Raw genomic sequence first — 20,274 nt, forward strand, 5'->3', positions numbered from 1 at the left:
TTTTTTACATTATTTACATTCATTATTTCTAATTCTTTATATTTATTTCATAAATTTACTATATCTTTTCAGAAATATGTTCGACTTAAATTTACAGGTGTCACAATGTTAATAGCATGATTATTCCTAAATTTAATCATGAGATAAATTTAGAGCGGCCCATATGTTTAGAGGAAATCAATGAGTGTGAGGATGAAGTAGAATGTGATGTTCCTACCAAATTGTTAAGACTGGTAGAAAAAGAAGATAAACAAATTTTACCTCACAAAGAAGAGATTGAGATTGTAAATCTGGGAACCAATGAAGAAATTAAAGAAGTGAAAATTGGTACTACTTTGTCAGCCTAGATAAAACGAGAATTGATAAATCTCCACCAAGATTTCAAAGATATCTTCGCTTGGTCTTATAAAGATATACTTGGTTTGAGTACGGATATAGTGGTGCATAAACTTCTGATCAGTCCAGAATATAAACCTGTTCAATAAAAGCTCAAACGAATGAGGCCAGAAATGTTGTTGCAGATTAAAGAGGAAGTGATTAAGCAAATTAATGTAGGTTTCCTACAGGCAACCAAATATCCATAATGGGTAGCCAACATAATTCCAGTACCAAAGAAGAATGGGAAAGTTTGAATGTGTATGAATTACAGAGATCTTAATAAAGCTAGTCCGAAAGATAGTTTTCCATTACCTCATATAGACACATTGGTGGCCAATACTGCAGGACATGCATGGTTTTCATTCATGGATGGCTTTTTAGGGTATAATCAGATAAAAATAAACCTTGAAGACATGGAAAAAACAACACTTGTAACCATGTGGGGCACTTTCTGTTACAAAGTAATGCCATTTGGATTGAAAAATACAGGGGCAACATATCAGAGAGCAATGGTAACTCTGTTCCATGACATGATGCATAAAGAGATTGAAGTATATGTGGATGACATGATTGCAAAGTCCTGAACTGAATAAGAACATATTTAAAATCTAAGAAAGCTTTTCCAGAGATTGAGAAAGTATCAATTAAAGCTCAACCCCGCTAAATGCACTTTTAGGGTAATATTAGGAAAGTTTTTGGGATTTGTAGTAAGCCAATAAGGAATTGAGATTGATCCAGATAAAGTGAAAGCAATTCAAAATCTTCCACCACCCAATACAAAAAAAGAAGTTTGAGGCTTTTTGGATAGATTAAACTATATATCTCGATTCATTTCTCAATTAACTGACAAATGTGATCCAGTGTTCAAATTAATTCGAAAGAACATCCTGAAGTCTGGAATGATGAATGTTAAGAAACTTTGGATATTATTAAGAAATATTTATCCAATGCACCCATTTTAGTAACACCAGTACCTGACCATTAATTCTCTACTTGGCAGTCTTTGAAAATTCAATGGGATATGTACTGGGACAACATGATCAGTCTGGAAGAAAAGAAAAAGCCATTTATTAACTGAGTGTAAGAATTTTACTGATTGTGAAATTCGATGCCCACCAATACAAAAATTATGTTGTGCCTTAGTGTGGGCTACTCGAAGACTCAGACAATACATGTTATATCATACCACTTGGCTGATATCTAGATTGATCCTTTAAAGTTCTTAATGGAATCACCAACTTTGACAGGCAAAATGGCTAGATAGAAGATGTTATTATATGAGTTTGATATCATATATGTCAACCAAAAAGCAATAAAAGGAAGTGTCATAGCTGATTTTTTGGCCAGTCGTGTATCAGATGATTATCAGTCTCTGAGTTTTAATTTTCCAGATGAAGATTTGTTGTGCATATCCATGAATGAAGAATTCAGAACAAATGATGAATCCTGGAAGCTTTATTTTTTATGGAGCATCCAACGCCTTGGGACGAGGAATTGGGGCAGTGTTAATTTCTCCAGAAAATATCTATTATCCTTTTACAAGCAAATTGGAATTCTTTTGCACCAATAACATGGCGGAATATGAAGCTTGTGTAATGGGATTGAAGGCATCCATAGAAAGAAAAATTAAATTTCTCAAGATATATGAAGATTCATCGTTAGTGGTATATCAATTACGAGGAGAATGTGAAACAAAAGATCCCAAATTGTTGGAATACCGAAATGTTATCCTTGAATTAGTGAAAGAATTTAAGAGAGCTACCTTTAATTATCTCCCTCGAGAGAAAAATCAAATGGCATATACTTTGGCTACATTAGCTGCTATGTTTCAGGAAAATAAAAAAATTGATATGATGCCGATCAAAATGGAAGTTTATGAAATTCTTGCACATTTCTATAGTGTAGAATAAGAAGCAGATGGCAAGCCATGGTATTATTATATATCTTGCAATATATAAAATATCAAAGTTATCCACAAAATGCATCTGAGATTGATAAAAGAACATTGAGAAGAATGGCTGCTGGATACTTTCCATGGCTAGAAAAATAATGAGATATGGGTATTATTGGGCTACCATGCATACAGATTGCATTGATTATACAAGGAAATGTCATAAATGCTAGATATATGCAGATAAGATTCATGCACCTCCATCGCCTTTACATGTAATGACAGCACCTTGGCCATTTTCTATGTGGGGAATAGACGTTATTGGGGTAATTACACCAAAAGGATCAAATGGACATTATTTCATCCTAGTGGCAATTAACTATTTCACCAAGTGGGTTAAAGCTGCTTCATATGCCAATATTAAGAGGTCTACAATTTTCAAATTTATAAAGAAAGAAATAATCTGTCGGTATGGGCTACCAGAGAGAATCATTACAGATAATGCTTTGAATTTGAACAACAAAATGATGACTGAACTTTGTGCACAATTCAAGATCAAGCATGCAAACTCAGTGACATATCGCCCAAAGATGAATGGGGCAGTTGAAGCAGCAAATAAGAACATCAAGAGAATCATTACAAAGACTATTGAAAATTACAAAGATTGGCACGAGAAGTTACCTTTTGCTTTATATGCATATCGAACTATTGTGCGAACATCTATTGGGGCAACGCTTTTTTCTTTAGTCTATGGGATGAAAGCAGTCTTACCAATTGAAGTTGATATCCCATCACTTCGAATCTTGAGAGAGGTAAAATTGGATTAGTCTGAATGGATCCAAGCTCGATTTGATCAATTGAACCTTATTAATGAGAAGAGATTGAAAGCTATTTGCCATGGGCAGATGTATCAGAAACGGATGATAAAGTCTCATGACAAGAAAGTACATCCAAGAGAATTCCAAGAGGGTGATCTAGTGCTAAAAAAGATCTTGCCCATACATAAAGATTTCCTACGGAAATCTTTATGTATGCCTAATTGGGAAGGGCCATATGCTGTAAAAAAGGCCTTTTCCGAAGGAGCGTTAATCTTGGCAGAAATAGATGAAAAAGTTCTGAGAAATCCAATAAACTCATATTCTATCAAGAAATATTATGCTTAAAGAAAAAAAAAGAGAAAAAAGAAAAAGAAAATAAAAAGTAGAAAATAAAACGGAGGGTCAAGATGAAAACCCACAAAGGGCGTCTTGCAACCAAATGAAGGATTTGAGTTGAAAACCTGAAAGGGCTACTCAAATGCATGTTGATATTAGGCATCTGGCAATTACTCCCTCTTAAGAGTTTAATATTTTGGGAGAAGCTTTACATCTACAAATATTCTGGCAACGTTCAAGATCTTCCAGACATAAGCTTACCTCAGTGCTCTAAATTATATCAAATTGATTAGTTTAGAAATACTTATGCTAATAATTTGTTGAGTCATTTGAATTTTTATCATTTCTATGTTTGCCATAACTTTGAATACATTTCTATTTATTTATTAATAGATTCCAAGTTTATCTTTTTGAAATTCAATTTATTTTCGAAATTCAATTTATTCTTTCATATAAACATCTTGCAAATGGATTAACATAATTTTGAAACAAACAAAATTTCTGGATATCACTTTATGTTAATACTTTTAAGTGCAATGAATCCAAAGTAAGTCTTATCAACATTTGCAATCATTGTTGAAAAGCGAACAAGTTATTACCATCATAGAGTAATTTTGAAGCAAGTAAAACAGAAAAGCAGAAAAGAAATTCTGAGCAGAAACTACAAGAAATGATGAATGTGTTGTCAAATGCTTTACGAACATTGAAAATTTAGGCAGAAGCAACAAGAAAGAATGAATATGTTGTCAAATGTTTTACGAACCAGTAATTATGGTGCTGAACTAATATTGTGATCATGTGGTGTTTACATTTATTGATCCGAAATGAAGTTTGTCTTCTTCAACACCAAGGTTTAAAGTGAAATACGGAAGATTTTTTTCCAACAGAAGGGGAGCTGAAATTTTAACAACAAGAAACTAGTGGAGCCAACTAAGATTGAACAACAGATTGTTGTTAAGTATCTCGACATAATATGGTCGAATGGTTTTGTTCGAGATCTGATTAGATGTGGAGACATGAAAGGAATTAGGATAAATTTTCCTTATGATGTGTTTCAAGAGTCAAATCAGAACATATAATGCTCTCTTAATTTATCTCTACTAAGTTTGGCATTCTACATTCTTCAAAGATGATAGATGCTCTCTTCAAAAATGATAGATTCTCTTTTCAAAGAAGAAAGATTTATTGGATTTCTACACAAGTCCAAGCAAAGAAAGTCGGTGTATTATCCATGATAAAATGGGGGAACAAGGTCATAATTCTAACCGCAACAAGAATTTTGTGAATGAAACATTTCTTCTGAGACTTTAACACAAATGAAGCGAAGAAGATATAATAAGTCTCTTCCAGAAAAGAGAATGCCAGCTTGAAATGACATTTTGACTAAGTGAAGGAAGACTGAGTTCACCACTTTGAAATCAAATAAAAATGAACTTAATATTCATGCATCATATTTAGACATTTGCAAAAATATGGACATTTTCATTCATTTTATCAATGTTGAATATTTGACAGGAATTGCAAAGATTAGCAAAGATTTCAACAAAAATTTGAATTCATCACTCGATGGATCAACATTTCCAGAAGAGTTCATAATGAGAAGAACTCATCTGAAGAAGAAGAAGAATTTCATAATGAGAAGAGCTTGTTCAACCTTTTGCTTGATTCTATCACAGAAGAAGATATATCAACATCAACATTTTCAGAAGGAGTTCATAATGAAAAGAACTCATCTGAAGAAGAAGAAGAAGTTCATAATGAGAAGAACTTGTTCAACCTTTTGCATGACTCTTTCATAGAAGGAGATAGATCATCATACACTTTTCCAGAGAAAGTTCATAATAAGAAGAACTTATCTGAAGAGGAAGAAGAAGTTCATAATGAGAAGAACTTGTTCAACCTTTTGCATGACGCTATCACAGAAGGAGATAGATCAACATCAACATTTCCAGAAGAGTTCATAATGAGAAAAACTCATCTGAAGAAGGAGAAGAAGTTCATAATGAGAAGAATTTGTTCAACCTTGCCTTAATTTATCACATATGAAGCTGAATTAACAACCCATCTTTTGAAGATCAGCATTTTCAGAAGGATTTCATAATGAGAAGAACTCATCTAAAGAATAAGAAGAAGTTCATAATGAAAGAATTTGTTCAACTTTTTTTTGCTAGATTACATCACAGAAGGAAATAAATTGTCATCCCCAGTGGGAGAGTTCATAATGAGAAGAACTAATCCCAGAGAAGAACTTGTTCAACATTTCCATCCTAATCAAGTGAAGTCAAATGAAAAAAAACTTATTGTCTTTTCGTCTTTGCCCTATTCTTGTTAACACAAGAATGAGCAAAGAGGGGCAGCTGTAGACATCAGTTTTTTCATTTTATTTTATTTTATTATTTATTATTTATATTTATTATTATTATTATTATTAATTAAATTATTATTACAGGCCCAAACCAGAACCCAGTTACATAACCCAGAAACCCAAACCGACCCAAATGTGTAACCCTAACCCTATTTAAGATTTGTATCTCTGCCCCAGCTACCATCAACCATCCACCGTTGGATCTAATGAGATCCAACGATCCACAAACGTGCCAAAAAGAACCCTAGGGTTATGATACCCTAGGGACTACACCGATCGTCGTCGCTCCACGTCTCAACCAGCTGTTGCCAAGCCCCGTCGTTTCAACAAGAGACTCCAGAAGACTTAAGGGAGACCGTCCACATTGTGACCTTAGGGTGACTCACCACTGTGGGTTCGATGACTCACTGAGGGGTGTTCTTTTACCCGGTCCGAGGCAAGGTTCGTGGTGGCTATCAAAGACATTAAACCTGCAAACAAACAAGGACATAGAGCAAATAGAAAGAACAACCAGCAGCAACTATTCGGAAAAAAAAAAGAAAAGAAGAAAATACTTACCACGATCATCGGAATCTTCACGGAAAGCCAGAAAACCGGAACCATCAAAGGTAAAAACCTTCGGGTTTTTTTTATCTAGGGTGATCTAGAGTTTTTTAGGTAAAAAAAGAGGCTATATTTGAGATAAGGGAGAATTGGGCTTCATTTTTATGTAAAATAGTATTTTTCCGGCCACCGGAGGCAATGGCCGATGGCGGCAGACAGCTGCCGACCGGTGAACAGATTCCCTCCGGTGAGGGAATCCCAGAGAGAGGCGAGAGAGTTTTCATCTCTCTCAGTTAGAGAGAGAATGGGAAATGAGAGAATGAGAGAAATGGCCTTAAGGCCGGCCATTTTAGGGTATTTATACCCCTTCCCAAACGACACCGTTTTGGGGAGGGGTATATGCGTAATTTAAAAGGGGTAAATTATACCCGTTGTCATCCTATATTTATAAACTTCTATTTTAGTCACTGAATCAAATATATGATTCTTTTAATTCGATATTTAAATTTCATTTAATTTATAATTTAGTCCTTAACATAATTATATATATTTTAAGGTAAATAACCAATTTAGCCATCATAACTTTACTAATTAATATTTTAATCCCGAAAAGCATGTTTTAATTTATTTTAATTTGATTTTCAAATTTGATATATGTTTATTTTAGTCACTAAATTAATAATAGGTAAAATAGCATGTTTAGCCATTGTAATTTTAAATAATATATTACGAATTAGACCATTTAATTTTAATATGTTATAATTTAACCACTAATGTTAAATACTTCCATTTTATATTTTAGTACTATAGTTCTAATTTTATTTATTTTAGTCACTGTTTAGTTATATTTTAATTTTATATGTTTATTTTCAATATATTATTATTAGTAGTATTATTATTTAGTCATATAAATATATATATAATAAGTTTTATTTATATATTTATTTTTTATATATATAATTAAAAATCCTATTTATAAATTTATTTTTATATAAATTAATTTTATAAACATATTTTAATATTTATTTATTTTTTAATATTAAGAATATGGTTGTCTTAAAGCAACTAGAAGTCCTTTTCTGATATTTTTAAATAAATAAATATCCTACTTTTATAAATTGTATATATATATTAATTTAATTAGTTTTAGAGAAATGTTTTATTAATATTTATTTATTTTTTAATATTAAGAAAATGAATGTCTTAAAGCAACTAGAAGTATTTTTCTGATATTTCTAAGTAAATAAATATATTATTTATAAATATATATATATATATATATATTTGTAAAAGTTAATAATTTTTTCTTAAAATTATAGTAATAAATTTGAAATCACAAAATTTATGAATGAAATATATCTTTGAATTCTTAAATTTCTAATAATATAGACAATTTATAATTAATGAGTATCAATTTTGGGCGTTATAGGGGTGATAATCCTTCCTTAAACGTAATCGACCACGAATCCCTTTTTTACTAAAATTTTTAGTTATACGCAGATGAGTTTATCTTTTAAATTATGTTTTCTTAAAAACTATTTTAAAAGATTGTTTTTAGGTATTTGACCTACCTAACCCAAAAAGGTCAATGGCGACTCCCAAAATATTTTTTTAAACCAAAATCATTTATTTATTCATTTTTATTTTTCCCGCCAAGTAAAAATTCGTACCCGGGCAAAAACCGGTTACGACATAGAGCATTGAAGAGATTTAAGGATAATATTTTCTTTAAAATAAATTACCTCAGGATAAGGAAGCTCAGAGACATTCTTAACAATTTTCTATAGTTTAACTTTATCAAACTTTTCAATATAACTGCACAAGAAATATATTTACAAACAACCACAAATTTAACATTACTAGAAATGGTCACACAAAAAATGGAAGTATGTAAAAAGATTGTAAGCAACACCGATACTTTAACTGCGGCATTGCCTCTACTGCGGACATCTTCAACTATTGGTTGGATCTGAGAAGCATAGCATATATAAACATTTAAAGCCAGCAGGGGTCGAATAGAGATATGTATAAAAAAAGAACAAAAGAAGGGACAGACCCACCACACCGAATATGGAAGAAAAATCTATCCGAGGACGAGCCTTCAAGCTTTCTACCTCAGCATGACTAAGTTCTGATAACTTATAAGACTTCATTGCACACCTTATTCTCTTACAAGCCAATCCTGTAATGGAGATAGATAGAAAAAAATGCATGTTTCTCAAAGTTTCCTAAACTGGGTCCACGCGCTAGTAAAAAAGTACTCTCTTTTTATCGAGCACAAAGCAAAAACTATTTTATGGTAGATTAGATTCAAACACAGCTCTTGAGTCGTAGAAACTAATGAGGAAAATGCTCGGATGCAATGAACTAACCAGAGCATTGGAAAATCAAACAGCGATCATTTTCATATATATAAAATAAGAAATTACGAAAAAAGGAAGTACCTGTGACTGTAGCTGAAGGAAAAGAAAACTATGACAGACCAATGAAACTAGGAAAACTAGGAAAATTGGGAGAGACTGTTAGAATGTTAGAGTGTGGATGTATGTATGAGAGTGTGGATGTATGTATGAGAGTGTGATTGTATATGTGCGTAAGAGTTAGTTTCAAGTTGTTAGGAAAGTTAGTTGCAAGTTGTTAAAACAGCAAAGCAATTACAGCTAGCTCAGCAACACAATTGTGTATATAACAGTAGCAATGCAGTGTAAATGAAGTGAACATTTTCTAGTTGAATTTCTTCAAGTGTGTTTTCAACATGGTATCTTTCGCCAAACGATTCAGGTGGTTTCTTTGTGCTTTCGCTGCTTAAAGAAGAAGAAGGAAGATTTCAGTCATGAACACTAATCGGCTATCCTCAGTGGAGAATACGTTGAGGAATGCAAAGACATTCTCCAATAAAAGGGTTAATGTCATCCTTGATGAAGGAAATTTTTTACTATGGAAGCAACAAGTGTTACTCACTGTCCTTAGCCATAGATTGGAGAGGCTACTTACCGGCTTGATGACTGCTCCATCACAGACAGTACTTAACGAATCTGGTGAAAATATACCGAATGAGCAGTATGAGGAATTCATTGCACAGGACAATGCTTTGGCATCCTGGCTATTGTCAACAATAAGTCCACAATTGCTACCTCAATTTGTGGGCGATGAAACGGCTTCTGCAGTATGGAGCACGGTTCTTCAGTTCTTCTCCAATAGATCTACGACTGCTGTTATTAGTCTGCATAACAAACTCCAGTCGCTTAAAAAAGGTGATGAATCTATGAGAGTGTATCTGACTAGAGTTAAAGAACTGTGCGATGCTCTAGCATCGCGTGGCAGTGTTGTGTCTCAAGCAGTACAAGTTGCCAGCGTTTTGAAGGGATTGCCTCGCGAGTACCAGCCTTTTGTAGCTGTCATAACCATAATACGAGAGTCAGTGTCTTTGGATGCTTTCTACACAATGTTGTTAGATGCTGAGACTCAACTAGCTGGGTTCTGTGATCCACTTGATTCACTTCCTATGAGTGCACATGTTGCTCAAGGAAAAATGATGGTAAAGAAGCATATCAGTCTGAGCGATCGGTTACCTCTCGTCAAACGTACTCGCGTGGTAGATCAACTGGTAGAGGACGAGGTAGGTCTCGGATGCAATGTCAATTATGTGAAAAGAATGGCCATTTGGTGGATCGATGTTGGCATCGATTTGATGAGGATTTTCCTGGAGTTACAGCTAATAGCAATTCATACTCAAAGAATGAGTCAAGCACGACATACTATGCTGCTAACAAAGATGTTGGTTGTGAGTGTGGTGTTAGTCAGAAATCAAGTTGTCATAAGTCAACTGCAGCTCGTGAGCACTGAATTATGGACTCGGGTGCCACACATCATGTCACTTCTGATGGTATGCACATTTCTCAACCTGTGGATTTCAACAATCCAGGTAAATTAATTGTTGGTGATGGTGTTGCATTAGATGTTAAGTATATTGGACAATCTCCCTTACATACATATTCTCGTGTGTTGCTTTTAACCGATTTGTTGCATGTGCCAATAATAACCAAGAATTTAATCTCGGTGTCAAAGCTTGCTAGGGATAACGACATTTTCTTTGAATTCCATGTACATGAGTGATGCGTTCGTGATAAAAAGGCTGGTGCAATCTTGCTTAGAGGGAAAGAAGATGGCGGTTTGTACTCCTTTGTTGTGGATTCATCACTTGGAGGTAGTTCTAAGCCACCACTTTATACAACACAATTATATGCTTATGTGTATGAGTTGTGGCATCAGCGTTTGGGTCATCCCTCGCATGATAGCCTAGTAAAAATTTGTAAGGAATTGAATGTAAGTCTTCCTTCAAGTATCAATAAGACATGTGTTGCCTATCATTTAGGAAAGAGTCACAAATTACATTTCCATGCATCTACTACCGTGTATGATACTCCCTTTCAGTTGGTATTCACATATATTTGGGGACCTTCACACATTGTCTCGAATGGTTATAAATATTATGTAACATTTGTTGATGCATGCACCAGACATTCATGGTTGTATTTACTGAAAGATAAGGCTCAAGCAGTCAGTGCGTTTGAAATGTTTTAGCAAATGGTTAAGGTTCAGTTTAACTTACCAATAAAGGTTGTGAAAAGTGATTGGGGGGTCAGCATCGCAGGCTTTCAAATCACTTATTGAGTGAGGGCATCACACACAGGCTGACATGTCCACATACCTCCGAGCAGAATGCAGTGGTCGAACGCAAGCATCACCATGTTATTGAATTAGCTCTCGTCCTACTTGCTCAAGCATCAATGCCTGTCAAATTTTGAGCATATGTTGTGGTTACAGTAGTTCACCTGATAAACAGGCTTCCTACGAGAGTTTTGCAAGGCGTCTCACCATTTGAGAAATTGTTCCACATGAAACCTGATTATGGTCAATTGAAGGTATTCGGGTGTCTTTGTTTTCATCATTTGAGACCATATTTACAACATAAGTTGGATTTCAGGTCCAAGCCTTGCACGTTTTTAGGTTACAGTATGCAAAATAAAGGGTTTCAATGTCTTGCTGAGGATGGTAGAATCTATATCACAAGGCGTGTGGTGTTTGATGAAATACAGTTTCCATTTGCAGAAAAAATTAGTCATGAGACTACTGCATCAAATATAAGGAGTTGTTCTAGATCGTTACAAGTAGTAACTGATGTTAGCAAACTGATCAATGGCAGAAGTACTGTTGAATCAAGTCATGACTATGAGGCCAGTACCAGTGGAGATTCGAATAATGCACCTGGTGCTAATTCCAGTTATGTAATGGCACAAGATGTAGGTGTTGTACCAGGTGTCGAGCATCAAGTACCAAGTGAAGTCTCATATTCTGACCAATATATTGGTGATGCAGGTCAAGATGAGACTACTAGTACTCATGATAATGATCAAGGGGTGAATCAGTTGTGTACGTCTGCAGAAAATGCTTGTAATGTAGATAGTGCTCGAGTAAATACACATCAAATGATGACAAGAAGTAAGTGTGGTATAGTGAAACAAAAAGCTTATACGAGTGTTGTTGTTGATGAAGTTCCAGGAAATATTTATGAAGCACTCAAGACTTCTAGCTGGAAAGAAGCTGTTCATGCAGAAGTTCATGCTTTACAAAGAAACAAGACCTGGTCACTTGTCAAGTTGCCTGCAGGACGTGAGGTTGTTGGCTGTAGGTGGCTGTTTAGAATAAAAAAAGAAGGCTGATGGGTCTATTGAGAGACACAAGGCCCGCCTTGTTGCTAAAGGTTATTCACAAGTACCATGTTATGATTTTAAGGAAACATATAGTCATGTTGTCAAGTTTCCAACATTGAATGCAGTTCTGTCAATTGCAGTTGCAAAGGGGTGGCCCTTAAGGCAAATTGACGTGAATAATGCTTTTTTAAACGGTGATCTGACCGAGGAAGTGTTTATGCAACAGCCACCTGGTTTCGAGGAGTATGCAGCTGATGGCAGCCTTCTTGTGTGCAAACTTCATAAAGCGCTATATGGTTTGAGGCGAGCACCAAGAAACTGGCACGACAAGCTTAAAGCCAGTTTGATTCGGCTAGGCTTTAGTGCGTCTCAGGCTGATGTATCACTATTTGTTAAGAATGATGAAGGTTGTTATACATATGTTCTTGTTTACGTTGATGATATCATACTAACAAGTGCCTCTTCGGGTGTTCTTAATGATGTAATTCAAGCGTTGAATCAGGAGTTTTCCTTGAAGGATCTAGGAGAACTGTCCTACTTCTTGGGCATTGAAGTCAAACGCAGCAAGGAGTCCTTAGTGTTGTCTCAAAAGAAATACATACTTGAGTTGTTGGAAAGGATAGACTTATTGCATGCCACTCCCACTGCCACCCCGATGGTAGGGTCTCCAAAATTGACTCTGGATGCTAGAGAGCTTTTAACAAATGCACACGAATATCGCAGCATCGTTGGTGCTCTGTTGTATGCGTGTCATACGCGACTCGATATTGCATTTAGTGTCAATAAAGTTGCTCAGTATATGCATGCTCCACGAGAATTGCATTTGGCTGCAGTAAAGAGGATACTTCGATACCTAGCTGGAACATTAAACTATGGTCTTACGTTTTCATGTGCTGGCAAGTCACTTGAAATTGTTGCATTTACTGATGATGATTGGCGAGGTAGCCTTGATGACAGAAGGTCGGTGTCTGGCCATATAGTCTTTATCGGTGCATGTCCTGTAGTCTGGTGCTCAAGGAAACAGAAAACAGTCTCCAGGTCTACAATGGAAGCTGAATATCGAAGCGTTGCTGAGGCAGGAGATGAAGTTACATGGATGAGGTCGTTATTAGGTGAGCTTGGAATAGAAACTCGTGATACACCTGTCATTTGGTGTGATAATATGAGTGATGTTGCTTTAAGTACGAATCCAGTGTATCATGCACAGTCAAAGCATGTTGATATGGATGTGCATTTTATCCGTGAGAAGGTTGCAGCTAAACAATTGCAGGTAAACTATGTTCTAGCTTGTCATCAGGTGGTAGATGGTCTTACAAAGTCATTGACAAAGGGAGAATTTAAAGTATTTCGAGATCAATTGCGTGTACTGCCTTGTCAATAAAGCAGAAGGAGTTGAAGGAGCGGGGAGAATGTTAGAATGTTAGAGTGTGGATGTATGTATGAGAGTGTGATTGTATGTGTGCGTAAGAGTTAGTTTCAGGTTGTTAGGAAAGTTAGTTGCAGGCTGTTAAAACTACAAAGCAGTTACAGCCAGCTCAGCAACACAATTGTGTATATAACAGTAGCAAATGCAGTGTAAATGAAGTGAACGTTTTCTAGTTGAATTTCTACAAGTGTGTTTTCAACAGAGACCAATGGTTTAAAAGAAAGATTGGTGGGTGGGTTAAATCGTAGAAGCTGAGAATCCATAACCAACTACCTTCAACTCAAATAAGAAAAGGTTGTTCTAAACTACACATTCATAAGATAAAAGAATGCTGAATTGCGAGTTGAATGAAAGCCATTAAACAATAAATATAGTTTTGGGTATAATTGAACGGATACAAAAGAGATGGAGAGAGTTTTACCTGGCAATTAATAGAACTGGAAAAAAAAGAAAATTTTGAGACCAAAACAGGATTTTGGCGCAGGAGCAGACATAATACCGCTACCCGTAAAAGCTTAAATGTCAAAAGCTTGATGATTTCTTCGTTCGATCCGTTTATGTGTGTTTCAGTAAGACCTTTATTTTAACATCATTGAGATTTGAGACATTTTGGCTGCCTATAATTGGTTTTTTTTGGGAATAAGGTTATTAAAATAATAGTGGTGGTATTTAAGGAATTTAAAAGAAATTAAAAAAATAAATGTATTTTTTAAAAAATATATACACTTAATGTGATTTTTAAATTTTAAAAAGTAATATCTTGATTAATGAAATCAAATATTAACGATTTCAATATTAATATTATAGTCTGCGTTATTAAGTTGACAGTCTACAATAGATGATCGTATAAAAATGATTAAATTAATTTTTTAATCTCGTTCAAAGATCAAATTAATTTCTTTTAAAAAGTTTGATCACTTATTTAATTTTTAAAAATATTATTTATTTTTAAAAAAATCAAATCTTTGTCTGATGCCGAACAAATATTAAGTGTAAAATTATATAAGAACTTATTATACGATATACAATAATTTATGAATAATTTTTAGAATTATCTAAAATATGGTTAGATACATCTATTAATATTTTAATTATTGAGATAATTTTTATTAATATTTAAATATTAGTCTAACCCAAATATTCAATTCTGCCGCCATCCATCTTCTCTCTCCGGCCACCGTGCGCTAACAGTTTCTAATGCTAGTTGCACTACCAATTGTCTTGCTCCTCTTGCCAATGTCTAATTGCATCCTCGGATGTCAGGCTTTATTAGTGTTTGTAAACTAGGCTTTTTAATCCAAAATATGATTTCCATTTTTTCCTATAAACGGCAAACAGTCACTTGGTAGGTCACTGTGCTTTATCTTCGGGGAATGTTCATTTCTATGGAAAATATCATTTTAGAATGTGTTTGGTTTATAAAATATAAGAGTATCATTTTGTTTAGTTTGTTTAACATGAATATAAAATTACAGTGTTTGATTTTAATGATATATGTTTTTAACAAGTTAAATTTAATATTAAATTATAAATATTTGGATGAAACTTCATAAAAATATTTTTATTGTTACACTATTCAAATTTAAAGAAAATTATATTTAATATATAATTAATATAATTAATGTATTAGACTTATATTTTTAAATAATTTTTATAAGAATCATATTTATTTATAAAAAATATGATAATATAAAAAAAATATTATGGTTTCAAATGGACAAATATATTATTTTTAATATATAAGTTCTACTTTTTAATAATTCAAAATTAAATATTATTTTAAACAAATAAATTTTTATAGTAATACCATTTTTCAACTCATAAAAATATAAGATGATTAATATACAAATATTAAAAATATAAAATAATTTTAATTACTCAAATTTATAAGAATTGAGAATGATTCATATGGAAAGAATTCATTATTTTAAAATATTTGTATCTAAAGAAGTAGGAATTGTTCATTACCACTTGAAAACTAAAAAAAAACTGGCAATTTCCGCGAAAGAACAGTCCACCTAAAACTATTTACTGAAGTCTGTTTTCTTAATGCTTGGCTTAAAGACAAATAGGAAGTGGCTTAGGTGAAGATTCAAAGGACGCAAATCTGGGCTTAGCCAAACCATATCCAATGATGGGTGACGAGGAAGCGGTGGATATACTCCATGGTTTTCAGAATCGATCGGTTAAAAAACCGGCCATGCTATCGATTTATGGTCCGTCAATCGGTCCGACCGGTCGGAAGAACCGACGACGTCATAATTATTTAAAAAATTAAATAAAAATACTAAAAATATTTAATAAAAAATAATTTTTTATATCACAAGTCATATTCAAAGCAAGTCATAACATATATAAATTAAAAACCATAAAATCAAGTGAAACAAAATGATTCAAATTAACTACAACATAATATTTAAGGTAAAACATATTAAATAATAAATATAATTATATAACTATAATTAAAAAATAAATTTGGGGCTAAAAAAATCATAACAAAATGATATTGTTTGGTTTAATTTTTTTTTAAAAACAATCTAACATGGCTAAGAAACATAGAAGAGCATCCTAAAAGTCTAAAGAGTAAAAATATGAGAACAAAACAATCTCACATTGCTAAGAAACATAGAAGAGCATCACAACTAACTTCTATAAATAATAGAGGTACTTTGACAATCAAAATCATGGAGCATTTTGGTGAGCATTGAGTAAATTATTTTTTCACTTCAATCAAGCTCGAATTTTAGGCTTCAATTGAGCTTCTAAATTTTTTTTAGTACAAGCCTTTTTGAGTTCAAGTTTCAATATTATATTTCGAGTTCGAGTTGAACTTGATAATTTTTAACTTGTGAGTTTGAGTGGAGTTGAGCTTACTTTTAAAGTTTTCAAGTTCGAGTTGAGCTCAGCAATACTCAGTTCGACTTGGCTCGTTTAACAAACAACGTTTGATTTAATTTTTTTTTTTAAAAACAAAATTTTTGATTTTTTCCGATTTTCAGCCGGTCCGGTTCGAACGGTTCAACGGTGACTAGGCAACGGTTCCCGGTTGAACTGGCCGGTCCGGTCCGGTTTTCAAAACAGAGATATACTATAATGAGCCTATTTATGATCCAATGGAAGGAAGGGCAGGTGAAACAATCGTTCAATTAAAATTTTAAATTATCATATTTTTTATTGATGATTTATTTTTGGCTTTTATAATTTTAGAAGTTCATTATTTTTTAAAATTTTAAAATTTTTATTATTATTATCCTATCATAAAATTTTACGTTTATCCTTCAATTGATGTGATATTATCTAAATATGTACTTTGGTAATTTATAATATAAATCTATCTTTGAAAAATTAAGAGGAACATGAATCTTACCCTCTTAATTTTATAAATTCAGTTTAATTAAGTTATGATGATTTCGAATTCATTAAGTAGTTTTAACGATAAAAGAAAATAGCAAAGGCTTCCTAAATTCGAGTAACAAAATTATGTAACTAATAATAAAAATAAAAATAAAAGTAAACTAAACTAAAATTAAAAGATCTAAATATATATTTATTCATACATAACATAGTTGAGACTTGAGAGCAATGCCTCGTTTACATTAATTTATAATAAACTCATCATCAATAGTTAATTGTTAAGGTACATATCTATCTATCTATATATATATATTGACCTTGCTTAATGTAATATTGAACTTCAATTAATTTTTGTCGCATTAAATCACTTCAATATAGATTACATTTATTATTGTACGTTGAATATACAAAGAAATATTGAAGAATATTATTGAGATTATAAAAAAAATCGTACATATAAATACATGTAATCTAATTATTTAACATACAACAATTCATGCAATTATCCTAGTTAGCCACGTAATTGCCTAACAATTTTCAGTTGTACACAACCTTCTAGAAAACACTCCTAACCCTAACCCCTAACCATTCCTTCATACTTTAATATTCTCTCTACTCCTTCAACAACCTTGACCTTCTCTCTAAACACATGAAAACATAATTTGGCCAGAGGCTTTGTAAATCTGATGTGAAGTTGGAATGTAATTGACCACCAAGTTGCCTTCTGTAATCTTCTCCCGAAATGAATGTATGTCCAGTTTGATATGCTTAGATCGAGTCGAGCATGAAAAAATGGGTTAACACACATAGACATTGCACTCGTATTGTGGTTCCAAATGACAAGTGAAGTCCTAAGAGTAAACCTCATGTCAACTAACGCAGCCTGTAACCAAACAACCTCAGATGTCACATTAGCAATTCCCTGATACTGGACTTCAATTATAAACTGGGAAACTAATTGTTGCTGCTTAGAGCTCCATGCGGCCAATTTTCCACTAAAGTAAACGCAAAACCCAGACAGACTATATGTCATCCATATTGATGGCCCAATCAACATCAGCAAATGTAATCAGCACAGATGGCTTAGACGAGGCTTCAAACACAAGCTTATAGTCCAACGTGCCACTTAGATAGCGAAAAATGTGCTTCACAACAGTCCGGTAACCACTCCAATAGCAGTTTCCAAGGAATGTGGGGTAAATGCCCCGTCGACGTTAATCTTGAGCTCTCCTATCACCGATTTTGTCCATTTTCTTGGCGATTCCTTGTTGAGAACCCGAACTTGAGAGTTTTGGGTAGCTTCCTTAAACTCACTTCCGAGGGTCCATGTGACATTGATCACTTCGTCGGCTGGTTGAACTACGTTTCCATGGCACCATTTGTTTCGCCTGTTTCATATATTCCAAAGTAAAATGATAAAGCGAGCAAAGGCATCATTTTGGAAGCAACCTCTTCAAACCAAGCCTTACAAGGAGTAGGAAGTTCAATATTCGGCCCAATCCAGAAAGAAGCATCACCTCTTTTGTAAATGAGCAATCTTTAAAAGCATGAAGGGTAGTTTCGGTCCCTTGATTGCAAAATTGGCATGATCCATTTTCCAGACCCGCAACAGCAAGCTTGTGTCTAACAGAAGAGCATCATGACATGCCCGCCATCCAAAAACCTTAACCTTTGAAAGGGGTTAAGTTTTGAGATACACTTCCAAATAAGGCAGCGGTCACGCTCTCCCCTGGATTTCATGATAATCCAATTGTATCTCAATTTGGCCGAATAAATTTTGGTGTTATGGTGTTCCCAAATAAGCTGCTCGTCGAGCTGAGGTGTGATGAGCATGCTAAGAATAGCTTTTGAGTCATGTTCATGGAAGACTCTTTTAATCTTAATCCCATCCCATCTCGGTTGACCTTGGATCATGAACTCCCCACATCTGATGGGATCATCCATGCTATTAATATACCCACGTGAAAAGATAATTAGTTTGAAGCCTCCCCATCCGTCCTTAAAGATACGAACACCACTATTGATTCCAACCCTCCAAAAAAGTTCTTTATTGATAGCTTCTTTCGCTTTAAAGACAGTAGCCTAGGCAAAGGAAGGTTTATCCCTTAACTTTCTTCAAGGAGATTGGACGATTATGACTAAGACATAAAAGGGTTCCAATCACACTCATATGTTGTTAAGCATCATCGTCTCTCCGCATCTTGACTGAGCTTAGGTGATACAAGCATGGGTGTTGGAGCTGAATTGGCACCGACCATGTTTACCCTTTCAAGCAAATTGTAAACATACTTCTTCTGGTTAAATAAGCGACCCTTCACCGCATTTTACTTGAAGGCCAAGAAAGAAATCCAAGTCCCCTAAACCTCTCAAAGAGAACTTCTGCCCTATTGACTGCACGACCACCTTGAACAACGTGGACTTGTTTATCTGTAAAAAATTTCTCAATCTTGAAGTCATAAAACTCAGTTGTTGAAGCTCTATCGAAGGTTAAATTTTACGACGACAACTCAAAAACCAACCTAGCTAATCACTACTATGCAACTCTTAGAAAGCAAAGAAAACACAATATATCTAAGCGACTGATACCATATTGAATATACAAAGAAATAATGAAGAATGTTATTGAAAATATAAAAAAGATCGTACATACAAAGGCAACTAATCTAGCTATTTAACATACAACTGTCCATGCAGTTACCTTAACTAACCACATAACCGGCTAACAACTTTCAATTATACACGACCTTCTAAAGAACACACTAACAAATTCCTAACCACTTCTTCATACTATAATATGATAATAAATAACATACAATTATTATTTATAATACATGTCATGCCTATATTATTTATTAATTTTTCACTTGGGTTATATATATATTCTCATCACTTTATAATTGTCTGTTATCATAACTTATACAAAACAATTTATTTAATCAATCATGTTAGTATAGAAATAATATGATTTTTATTACATATATATCATAATGAAATCATCTGTAATCATGCATATCAACATAATCTAATGACATAGATTAAGTATTGATGTATAATATGAAAATTCGATTATAACATGTCTATTTTATCTTAATTATATAAAAATTGATTGTAATATTTAACATTATATTTTCATATGTTGTGATTATAAATAAATAATTGATTTATTAATTATAAAACAAACTATATATTTATTTAGTTGTCTTCAAGTTCCAAGGCTTCATCTTAACTAATCTGGATCGACTTGGGTTGCACACCTGATTTTGGTGAGTGAGTCTTTCAACGAGGATTTTTTTGCATACAATTACTCAAATATGAGACATTGCTTAAACGATATCAAGCAGCTTACCACTTGAACCAACTCGTTGGTACAAACTATATATATATATATGTATAAAAATAAAAGAAGATTGTGTTTGTTCTCATTATGTATAATATAATACTATTGCGAT

The 20,274-nt window shown here is 33.5% G+C and overlaps 1 long non-coding RNA gene across 1 annotated transcript; it reads right to left on the bottom strand.

Moving 5' to 3' along the window:
* Positions 1 to 8,251: 8,251 nt before the first annotated feature.
* LOC120129003 lies at positions 8,252 to 13,916 on the bottom strand. The gene is made up of 3 exons (XR_005516684.1): positions 13,893 to 13,916; positions 8,392 to 8,513; positions 8,252 to 8,300 (listed from the first exon to the last, which is right to left on the bottom strand). It is a non-coding gene; the product is annotated as an uncharacterized LOC120129003 (long non-coding RNA).
* Positions 13,917 to 20,274: the final 6,358 nt, after the last annotated feature.

Source organism: Hibiscus syriacus, unplaced genomic scaffold (assembly GCF_006381635.1).
Source record: "Hibiscus syriacus cultivar Baekdansim isolate YM2019G1 unplaced genomic scaffold, ASM638163v2 tig00110482_pilon, whole genome shotgun sequence".
NCBI lineage: Eukaryota > Viridiplantae > Streptophyta > Magnoliopsida > Malvales > Malvaceae > Hibiscus > Hibiscus syriacus.